Genomic DNA, 12,226 nt, shown 5'->3' with positions numbered 1-12,226 from the left:
TGAGCAGCACATGGATTGTAACCCACGTTATAATGTTTAAATTTTGGACTGCGTGCATGATGCTTGTCATCGATCCTGGTTAGAAGCATTCCATATAGTTGTGACAGGTTCCAACCTTATTGCATTTGTGGAATGCATACACCGTATTATGGAAGCTGTTATTTTGCAACACAATGAGAAATGATGAGCTAATAACATAGCAAGCTGGAAGCTGTTATTTTTCAACACTTGAGAAATGGTGAGCTAATAACATAGCAAACGTGTCATCCTACCTCCATAGAGTCCATTGGCTGATGTTTTTTCTTCTTTTACCTTTCTCCCCTACTCATCTCTCTTCCTTCCTCTGGACTTGGCGCATCATGGCCTTAGTCGCCCATGTGCCATCAAAACCAAACCAAACCTTCCTTTCTTTTTTTCTGTCCACAATCAGCATTGGCATTAAAAACTGCATGTGCAGCTTTTAATGATGTGTGTCATAGCTTCTTGTCTAAGTCAACAAAGGGGAACATTGCTCCGAAAGCTACTTAGTGTATATTTGCTTTAATGCTGTTAGTCTTTGTTTTTATCGCGTTTAGTATATTTGCTTTTGGTATTTATTTGTTTGTATATAGTATTTTAATATTTTCCATATATTTTCTTCTTATACTATAATTTTATTTCTTATTTCTCAATGTATATTTTTAATGAAGTTTAATTTTATTATTTTGTTAGTTGTAGCAATATTTATTTCCAGTACAGATAACTATCCTGTCCAACATTTTATAGATATGTGAGCAGTTTTAATCTGTGGATTTCAGACATTTTATGCCCTTCAGTTATTTAGCAAGAAAAACAAAGTGAGGTATTTACACATGGTGAAGTCAGCTCTAATGAGAACCAGCAGTGAGTGAACTGGAGCTTTTATTGTTTTTATTATCTATTTAATTTGAACTTGCTTATAATCTTGCCCCATTCATATGACCTATTCATTTTGTCATTCAGTGTTTTTTTTTTTTTTTTTGTTGTTGTTGTTTATGTTTTTAGTAATATTGTTGCTTGTTTTTTTTTTTTATGTCACAGTTTTATGTTGTGTGAACTATTTGTAAAATAATAAGAGAAGTTTACCTCAATATAATATGAAGAACACTTCCATATGATACTCTCCAGCAATTAAAACGAAAAAATCGCAAATCTTACATTACAGTAAAAAATAAAAAATAATTAAAACTCAATTGAACACAGTTAAAAGATTAAAAAACAATTACAGCTCTGGTTCATACTATCAAAGTTGTGTGAACTATGTATGTATGTTTACTTTTATTTGTTTATTTTGTTTTTATGTTTATCAGATTATCTATTGAATAATTGATGTTTGAAATAGTTTCCAATTCTTCAGTTTCATTTTCTGCCTACACCAAAGCTTGCAACAATTGTAAAGCAGTTATTAATCAGTCCAAACTACATTTTGAACAGGCTAAGAGTAGAAAACTTGCTTCTTGTCGTAATGGTAGCCGAGCATTCTGGGCTCTTGCCAAAGCTATTGGCCGCAACTTTTGCCCATCTCTGCTCCCACCTCTGTCAAAACCAGATGGTTCTTTTGTCACTTCAGCCAAGGATAAAGCTGACCTGCTAGCATCCCAGTTTTCTTCCAACTCATGAATTAATGATCTTGGTAAAACACCTCCCACCATTCCCAACATGCTCCATTCAATGCCTCCTGTGGTCTTCTGTCAAAAGGATGTCAGAAGGATTTTGACAAACCTGATGCTAAGAAAGCTCCAGGTCCTGATGGTATTTCTCCACTTGTTCTCAAAACCTGCACCCCTGTTCTTTGCCACCTTTTTTCACTTTCTTATTCCAAAGGTGTTTTTCCTTTTGCTTGGAAATTTGCTCATATCCAGCCAGTTCCTGAAAAGGATGACAAATCCCTCCCATCTAATTATCGCCCCATTGCAATTACTTCTACTCTTTCTAAAGTAATGGAGAAAACAATTAACCGTCAACTCTTAAACTACCTAGAAATTTTCCATCTGATCAATGATCACCAGTATGGATTCCATCAGTGTCGATCCAGTGGTGATATTCTGACTAATGTTATCCAATTATGGACAAATTCAATGGAAAAGTCTTCTAACTTCTCCACTAAAGCTGGTGTTCTCCAAGGTTCAGTTCTTTCCCCCACTCTTTTATTGTATATTAATGACCTTCTTCCACTGACTGGAAATCATATCCATAGTTTTGCTGATTATAGCACATTGCATTCCACTTTCAATTTTGAGAAACCTTGCCCTGCTCAATCAGCTTCAACTTCTCGAATATCCTCTACCAATTCCTTAAATGCCGATCTCCAGGTAATTCTCCAGTTGGGCAAAGACAACTTAGTTGATTTAAATCCTTCTGCAACTCAGTCTTGTCTTATATCTCGCAAAAAGGATTCTTCTGCTCCTATGCTTATCTTTGGTGACACTCCAATTTCTAGGCAAGTTGATATAGCTCTTTGGGGATTACTCTGACTTCTAATCTCTCTTGGCACGAGCACATTACAAAGAGTGCTTCCTCAGCATCTAAAAAACTTGGTTTTCTCTTTTGCTCTCAGCGTTACTTTTCTTTCAAACTGCTGTTCACTATGTACAAATTGCAAATCTGCTCTACCATAGAATATTGTTCCCACATCTTGGGTGGTGCCCTCAAAACCTCTCTCAGGCTTCTCGATTCCATTCAGAAGAGGGCAGTTAGGTTAATTAATGACTCACCTCTAACACAGTCTCTCCACTCACTGTCTCATAAACGTACTGTTTCTGCCTCATGCCTTTTCTACAGATACTTCCGTGGGCTTCCGAATTGTCTTCTAAATTGGCTTCTTCTGAATTGGCTTCTATAATTCCCACTCTCTCTTTCAAAACAGTCCGAACATATGCTGCCACCAGCCAACATCCATTTACTGTCGAACTTCAAACTCACAGAACAAACTTTTCATCTTCATCGTTTATTCATTCAACTGCCGTTTTCTGAAACAACCTTCCTTCATATGTCTTTCATGAAAATTAGTCTACAGAAGTTCAAGTCTAATGTCAACAAATATCTTCTTTCGTCTTCTCAACCTCCAAACCAAGCATGGTAAGTACTATAGGTTCTAATACCTCTCGTGTTTGGGGTTTTCATTTAAAAAAAAAGTAATTTAATCCTACCTGAAAGTGCTTGTTTCCAGAGACTGAAAGCTACTACATATTAATCAGAAAATTGGATTAAAAAAAGTCAGTGTTTTATCCAATAAAGGAAATTAAAAAATCACGTATCATTGCTTAATGAACATTGTTTATTGGAATTCAGAAATTCAATTATTTACACATTTATAAATAACTGTTTAAAATTAAAATCATTGACATGTTTTACACCATTTGTTGTGAATGATCTTGTACACTGAGTGAATCATGCAGCAATGATGAATCATGGATTCATTTGTTGTATTCGTGTACAGATTCATTTATTGGTTTGCAGAAATATAGATCTAAAACCTGTGGCCATATTGATGACTCATTCATTTTTCAAAAAAATACTGTTTATAATTAAAAAACACTGTTTTTAATAGATTCTCATTTTAGTGAAATTACAGGTTAAGATGTGTATAAATGCAAAAGAAATTGAGAAATTCTGTTGTATACTCACTTTTAAGTTTCATCTGTTATAATAATAATAAGATAATAAAATATATACAGTTGATGAATATAATTATTGCACATTGAATGGTATTAGTAGTGACAAATGAGCAAGCTTACACAGCATCACCCAAAAAAAAAAAAAAAAAGCCAACATTTCTCTATCATCTGCTTCTCCTTCTAATAGTTTGTGTAATTCTCAAATTTATTCAAACTACCCATCTCTACAACACCGATGGTAGTTTCTTACAACAGTCTACCACCTACTGGTTGAGGGCAAATTTCCATGCATTTATCCTTCAACCATCCTTCCTCAGTTTGAATATATGACCCTTCATTGTGTGTAGTCTGGGCAAGAGGAAGAGTGCCATCAGCATTGAGCTTGCTCAATCTGTTCATAGCCTTAAACACCTCTATTGGATCACCACTGAGGTGCCTAGTCTCCAGATGCAGCAATTTGCAGAACTGAAGCCTTTTTTTTGCCAGGGACTGGCAGAATTGATTAACAAGTATAGATCAATGTTGAAAAAAATCCAAGTTAGGGTTAAGTTTTGAAAATGTCTGCAATTCTGCCCAGACACAATAGGGTGGGAGAGAGTATATGATGAAAGCCTTGTTGATCAATTCAACCCTGGAGAGACTGTGCAAGTCTCGAGGGGTAGAATTTTTCTCAGCCTGGTCTGTGCTTGTTAACAGGAGAGACTGCTTCTACAGGGATGGGATACACTTAAATAGAAAGGGTGCAAGTATATTTGCTGATGCTATCGAGGCAGTGTTAGGTGGGTTGGAAAATTGCTAGCTTGGGAGGGATACACGGACTAATAGATTAACAGTACTGCTGGCAGAGTTGAAAGTGATTCTTGCACTACTTCTATTGGAATGAGCAGCAGCCTGGAAAGCAAGGCACAGGGATTCCAGAGACTGTTGGGAGTCATTGTGGAACAAGTAAATATATGGGCTGTGTTAGGGTAGCTAAGAATAGGAACATGCTAGGAGTTTGGTAAATAAATTTGAAGTGTTGATCAAAACATCAAAGGCAGATATTGTTGGGATATCAGAGACGTGGAGTCACACATCTATAAGGAATACAGAAATTGAATTTGGGGAGTACAATGTGTACAGGAAGGATAGACAGGATAGGAAGGGCGGAGGGGTTATGCTATTAGTTAAGAAACACATAAAATCCGAGGAAGTACAGCCAGTCGACATGGCTGGGCAGTGCAGTGTCGAGTCAGTTTAGTGTGACTTAAGCACTGGGAAAGCAAAATTAAGAGTAGGAGTGTTTTATAGGTCTAATGACTCTGATGAATATAATAAAGAACTGAACAGAGAAATAGAGTGGGCCAGTAAATCATGGTGTCTTATAATGGGGGATTTTAATTTATGAGATATTGACTGGAATTTATGGGTTTGTCACTCAAAAACTAGTAAGGCTTTTGTGGATTTATTGGATGATTGTTTTCTACAGCAGCACATTCGGGAGGCAACAAGAGGGAGTAATACCCTTGATCTGATTATCAGTAGTGTTTCTTCATGCATTAAGAAACTGCAGATATTATGGAACCACTAGGTGGCAGTGAACACTGTGCTGAAGTGGGATTTATTCAAAGAGGTAACTACTATCAGGAGAAGAGGGAAGGTTTTTTGCTTTCGTAAAGATGACTACAGTGGTCTCAGACAGGTTTTAAATTCTATACGGTGGGACCAACTGATGATGTTACCAACAGCAAATTCAAAACAGGAAGCATTCAAAAAATTAATCTTGGAAGCTACTAGGCTATTCATACCAATTAAAAAATATTGTTCAAGGTTTAGGCCTAAATGGATGTCAACTAATGACATCAATTTAGGCAGAGAAGAAATATGCATGGGATACGTATAAATTAATAGGTGACACGGAAGCCTATGATAGATATAAGCTAGTCTATAACCAAGTCACAAAGCAGGTTAGGCAGGCAAAGGCAGATTATGAGAAATCCTTGGCAAAGAATGCAAAGAAAAACAGAAAACTGTTCTTTACCTATGTAAACTCTAGAAGGAAAGGGATGAATCAGATTGGTCCACTGGATATCGATGGTTCAACAGTTGAGGATCCTGCTCAGGTGGCTAACAAACTTATCGAGTATTTTGCATCTACATTCACACATCAGGAGTTATTCGGGAAGGGGAATGCCAGAAGTGAAGTAAACTCTGGCAGTGAGCTAGATGAATTTGTAATAACTCAGAGAAAAGTGGAGGAGAAATTGTTGAGGATAAACATAAAAAAGGCACCTGGGTGGATGGGATCTATCCAGTTATATTAGAGGCAGCAGAGGAAGTAAGCAAACCCTTAGCCATAATTATGACAGCTTCCTTGGACTCAGGGGAGGTACCCATGAACTGGAGATGTGCAAATGTGACCCCAGTTCAAAAAGGAGGTTCAAAGGGCGACACAAGTAATTACAGACCTGTTAGTTTAACTTCTGTTCCAGGAAAATTAATGGAGGTATTAGTAGTAGTAGTAGTAGTGGCATGTGATGCAAGAAAGCAAGTGTATGAGCTTATGCAGCATTAGCCAAAAAAAAAAAATCACACCATTCCCTCCAAATGCCTGTCCAGTTCCTCCTTAAATTTATTCAACCTATCAACTTCCACAATGACAGATGGAAGTTTGTTCCAGCAATTAACCACCCGCTGGCTAAAGGCAAATTTCCACACATCTATTCTAAATCTGTCCTTTCTTAATTTGAATTTATGCCCCCTTAGGTTCGTAATCTGAACAAGTGGAAGGATCCCATCAGAATTCAGCGTGCTCAACCCATTCAAGGCCTTATATACCTCAATCAGATCACCGCGCAGGTGCCTAGTCTCCAACCACTGCAATTTGCAAAACTTAAGCCTCTCTTGGTAAGAGGATCCCTTCATTCCCCTCACAAATCTTGTTGCCGTTCTCTGTACACGCTCAAGTAAATCTACATCCTTCCTAAAATGAGGTGTCCAGACCTGTACGCAGTACTCAGGGCATGGCCTGACTATTGCCGTATACAGAGGGACAATCACCTCCTCCCTGCTAGCAAAATTCCTATATATCATTGACAAAACCCCATGACCTGCCCTGGCAGCCTGTCTGCATTGCTCAGAAAACTTCATATCTGACTGCACAATTACTCCCAGGTCTTTTTCATTTTCTACCACCTTAAGTGTAGTACCACACGGTACGTTTCTCTGGGGTTACTTCTACCCATATGTAGTACTTTGAATTTGTCAAGGTTAAACTTCAGTTGCCACTTCTTAGCCCATCTGCCCAAATTATCTAGATCCTGTTGCAGTAGCACACTGCCATTACTGTCATTAACAACCCTGCAAACTTCGACATTAAGCCTGATATACCTTCATCAATATCATTGATAAATGTACAAAACAACAGTGGACCTAACACCGAACCCTGTGGGACACCACTAATAACATTTGTCCACGAAGAGCAGCACCCATTGATTACCACCCTCTGTCTTCTCCCACTTAACCATCCTTTTATCCATTGTAGCAACTTACCCTTAATACCATTCTGCTCCAATTTGTACAATAGTCTTCCATGCGCAACAGTGTCAAAAGCTTTCCTGAAATCCAAATATATGATATCAAAATTATTTTTTGCATCCAGTTCCTTTGTAACCATATCATAATATCCTATCAATTTGTCAGACAAGACTTTCCTTTAACAAACCCATGCTGTGTCTGAATTATTGCTGCGTCTTGTCTAGATGATCCTGCAATGCATCTTTAACCAGTGACTCCATTATTTTACCCGGAACAGAAGTTAAACTAACTGGTCTGTAATTACTTGTGTCACCCTTTGATCCCCCTTTGTGAATTGGGGACACATTTGCACATCTCCAGTCCGTGGGAACCTCCCCTGAGTCCAAGGATGCTCTCATAATTATGGCTAAGGGTTTCTTAGTTGCTTTGCCGCCTCCTTTAATATAACTGGATAGATCTTATCCACCCCAGGTGCTTTTCTTATGTTTAACTACAACAATTTCTCCTCCACTTTGCTTTCAGTTATTACAAAATCATTAAGTATCCTGCTACAATTTGATAACCTTCTGCCATTTTCAAACCTTAATAATTACTCATGTGGAATTTCTTTGCTATTCAACAGTCGAACCATCGATGTCAAATGGACCAATCAGATTCATCCCCTTCCTTTTAGAGTTTATATAAGTAAAGAAATCCGTGCTGTTTTTCTTAGCATCTTTTGCCAGGGATTTCTCGTAATCTGCCTTCGCCTGCCTAACCTCCTTTGTGACCTGATTACAGATTATATCTGCCATAGGCTTCTGAGTCGCTTGATAATTTATATGCATCCCATGCATTTTTCTTCTCTGTTACGAGTCTCATTAGTTCATTAGATAACCATTTAGGCCTAAACCTTGAACAATATTTCTTAATAGGTATGAAACTTTTAGTAGCATCCACGATTAATTCCTTGAATGCTTCCCACTTAGGAATTTACTGTTGGTAACATCGTCAGTTGATCCCACTGTACAGAATTTAAAAACTGTCTGAGACCACTGTACTCACCTTTACGGAAGCAAAAACCCTTTCCTTTACCCCTGATGGTAATTAAATCTTTAAGTAAATCCCACATCAGTACACTGATCACTGCCACCTAGTGGTTCCTTTATCTGCAAATTCTTAATACACAAATGATCACCGCTGATAACCAGATCAAGAGTATTACTTTCTCTGGTTGCCTCTCGAACATGCTGCTGCAGAAAACAGTCATCCAATAAATCCCCAAAAGTCTGACTAGTGTGTGAGTGACCAACCCACAAGTTCCAGTCAATATCTGGGAAGTTGAAATCCCCCATTATAAGACATTCCGATTTACTAGCCCACTCTATTTCTCTGTTCAATTGTTCATTGTACTCATTCAAGTCTTAGGCTTATAACACACTCCTACTCTTATTTTTGCTTTCGCGGTGCTTATGTCACACCAAACTGACTCAACAATGCACTGTTCATCTATATCAACTGGATGCACTTCTTTTGATTTTATGTTTTTATTAATTAACAGCATAACACCTCCTCCCTTTCTATCCTGTCTATCATTTCTGTACACATTGTACTCCCCAAATTCCAGTTCTGCATTCCTTATATCTGTGCGACACCATGTCTCTGCTATCCCAGCAATATCCGCCTTTGATGTATTGACCAACACTTCAAATTCATCAAATTTATTTACTATACTTCTAGCATTGGTATACATGCAAGCATACATGCTCCTACTCCTAGTTACCCTAACACATCCCATATACCCACCTATTTCAGGATGACTGCCATCTGTCCCTGAAACCCCCAACACCCCACGCTCCAGGTCGCTACTTATTCTAATAGAAGTTGTGCAAGAATCACCTTCACCTCTGCCTACAGCTACTGTTAATCTATTAGTCTTTGTATCCCCCCAAGCTATCAGTTTTCTGACCCACCTAACACTGTCTCGATAGCATCAGCAAATATTCTTGCACCCTTTCTATTTAAGTGTATCCCATCCCTGTAGAAGCAGTCTCTCCTGTTAACAAGTACAGTCCAGGCTGAAAAAAATTCTACCCCTTGAGCCCTGCACAATCCTTCCAGGGCTGAATTGATCGACAGGGCTCTCATCATATACTCCCTCCTATCGTGTCTGGGCAGAATTGCAGACACTTTCAAATTCAACCCTAATTCTCGGCTTTTGTTCAACAGTGACCTGTACTGGTTAAGTAATTCTGTCGGTCTCCTACTCCTAATATCATTAGTGCCAACGTGTACAACTATATCACCTTTTGTGCCCTTAAAAGATGATATCCGCTCTACAACATCATCAACCTTTGCCCCTGTCAGACATACCCTGGTCCTGTTCCACCTATCCTTTTTACAAAGCATGTTTTCCGTTTCCCTGACATCAAGGCAGAATGTGCTGGTCCCCCAGGAACTAGTAGTTGCTGACTACTAGTTCCTGATAGACAATAGATGTATAGTCCATCAGGCTCTTTCGTCCTTCAAACTCTTATACAGGCCCACAACAACGCTGAGTTGTCGCCTGATTTCCTTACACTCCTTACATCGTGGCAAGCATTTCACAAGTCGCACATTTTTTTTAGCCTGTGATGTGTTGGAGAATCGACCCCCCTCAGTTCTCCCCCGAGTCACAGCACTCTTGCCACTTTGTGCCTGTTGCTTTGCTGCTATAGTTTGGGGGCATGATAAATTAAATTAATAAAATCAATAAATTAAATTAATTAAATGGCAATACTACGCTATCTAATAGAAACAGTGAAGCGTATTACTCTAGAAATTATACGTTAGAGCTACCTAACTACCTCGATTAAAAATTTGAATTACCTGCCACTATATACAAAAACAATGGCTGCAAGATTCGAACGAAATAACGGTTTTACGTATATTAAGTATTACGTATATCTACAAAAACTGTTTATCTAAATTAAAATAAAAATAACCAGCATAATTATAACTATAAGACTACGTATTAAGTACAATATAAAATAACAATTATGTACTGGTTAAAGAAGCACTGCAGGATCATTTAAACAAGACTTCAGTTATAGCTCAGACACAGTATGGGTTTGTTAAGGAGAAGTCTTGTCTGACCAGCTTGATTGGATATTATGATGTGGAACTGGATGCAAAGAGTAATTTTGATAACATATATTTGGATCTTAGAAAGGTTTTTGATACTGTTGCACATGGAAGGCGACTGCACAAATTGGAGCAGTGTGGCATTGGAGGTAAATTGCTGCTATGGATAAAGGGATGGTTGAGTGGGAGAAGACAGAGACTGGTAATCAATGTACACTGCCCTTCGTGGACTAATGTTATTAATGCAGTCCCCCAGGGTTCAGTTTTGGGTCCATTGTTGTTTTCTGTATTTATTAATGATATTGATGATGGTATATCAGGCTTAATGTTCATGTTTGCAGGCAATAAGAAGGTCGGCAGGGTTGTTAATGACACTAATGACAGTATGCTAAACAGGATCTAGAAAAGTTGAGCAGATGGGCTGTGAGGTAGCAACTGAAATTTAACATTGACAAATATAAAGTACTACTTATGGGAAGCAATAACCCCAGAGTAACGTATCAACTGTGTGATACTACACTGACTATGAAAAGGACTATGTAGAGAATGAAAAGGACCTGGAGGTAATTGTGCAGGCAGTTATGAAGCTTTCTGAGCAGTGCAGACAGTCTGCAAGAGTAGCTCATGGTGTCTTGTTAATGATATACAGGAATTTTTCTAGCAGGGATAAGGAGGTGATATCCCCTTGTATAAGGTGATGGTCAGGCCACATCTCGAGTACTGTATACAAGTCTGCAGGCCTCGTTTAAGAAGGATATAGAGCTGCTGGAATGAGGACAGAGAAGGGCAACAAGATTAGTGAATGGAACAGTGGTTGCTCTTATAAAGAAAGGCTTCAATTTTTGCAAATTACAGTGTCTGGAGTCTAGGCACCTGCAAGGTGATCTGATTGAGGTTTATAAAGCCTTGAATTGTTTCAGCATTCTCAATGCTGATGGGATTCTTCTTCTTGCTCAGAATAATCGCCTGAAAGGCGATAAATTCAAATTGAGGAAAGACAGTTGTAGGATAGATGTGGAGAAGTTTGCCTTTAGCCAGCAGTTGATTGCTGGAACATACTTTCATCTGTTGTTGTAGAAGTCGATAATTTAAATAGCTTCAAGGCAGATCTAGACAAACATTTGGAGCGAGTGGATGGGTGAAATGAGAAGGGTTTTTTTTTTTTTTTTTTCTTTTTTGAGATTGCTATATAAGCTTGTTTTCTTGTATCATGTACCTTTACTAATGCTAAAAGAAAAAAAAAATGTTGAAAGGAGGCACTAAGGAAAAGAAGTAGAGAAGTCAGAATGAGTGAAAAAGGAGTGGGTGGGCAGATAGGGAATATCTACCCTATATTAGGTGAAATTTGGATTTGGGGATGGGATTATAAACTTACAGGGAACAGGTGCCCCTCTAAGGGGAAAGGGAAGAAGGATAAAAGTCACAGGGACAGGTGTTCCTGTGTGATTGCCAGAGGCCAATGGCACCATGTAATCCCGTTCTCCAGGGAGCTCCATCATCTCGCGTCAAAAGGTGCCAGCAGAATCCTACCCAGACGGGTTAGCGTGGCATCCCTGGATATGGATGTATTAACGTGATGACGTAGACTCTATTTTTAGGTTATACCTACTTATTGAACATAATAACTTTTAAATTATACAATAAAACATTTAAATTTATTTACAAAAATTACAAGTCATAGACAAGAAAATTGTACACTTTTTCAGCAATTTTTCAGTGTAAATTCTTCAGCTTTTTTTCAGGAACACTGTTTTCAAGGTGTTATATCACTTTGTGCTTGTTAATGATAGTTAAAGTAACATGTTTTCTTTTTATTCCACTTTAGAACCCATTATTATATAAAATATGTTAACTTATGTACATGTATACTTATAAAGAAGTACACAAATGAAGCAATATAAACAACATCTGTCCAACTCAGAGTCAATGATACTGAACAATACTCAAGACAGTGTAATGTATGTTCTGTGTCT

The 12,226-nt window shown here is 38.1% G+C and overlaps 1 protein-coding gene across 4 annotated transcripts in view; it reads left to right on the top strand.

Moving 5' to 3' along the window:
• The window catches only part of LOC150077437 (uncharacterized), a 178,700-nt gene that overhangs the window by 19,050 nt on the left and 147,424 nt on the right, over window positions 1-12,226 (top strand). Inside the window, exon 1 of one of the 4 annotated variants that reach the window (XM_090386265.1) lies at window positions 786-882. The exons of the other annotated variants lie outside the window; for them this stretch is intronic. The gene's annotated coding sequence lies outside the window, so the exon portion shown is untranslated. Of the gene's footprint in view, window positions 1-785; window positions 883-12,226 lie in introns of those variants that run through there. 4 annotated transcript variants of the gene reach the window in all.

Source organism: Mastigoproctus giganteus, chromosome 12, assembly GCF_048544385.1.
Source record: "Mastigoproctus giganteus isolate SK-2022 chromosome 12, ASM4854438v1, whole genome shotgun sequence".
Classification (NCBI taxonomy): Eukaryota; Metazoa; Arthropoda; class Arachnida; order Uropygi; family Thelyphonidae; genus Mastigoproctus; species Mastigoproctus giganteus.
Note: the sequence above shows the minus strand (reverse complement) of the source record. Positions and strands in the feature narration are given on the sequence as shown.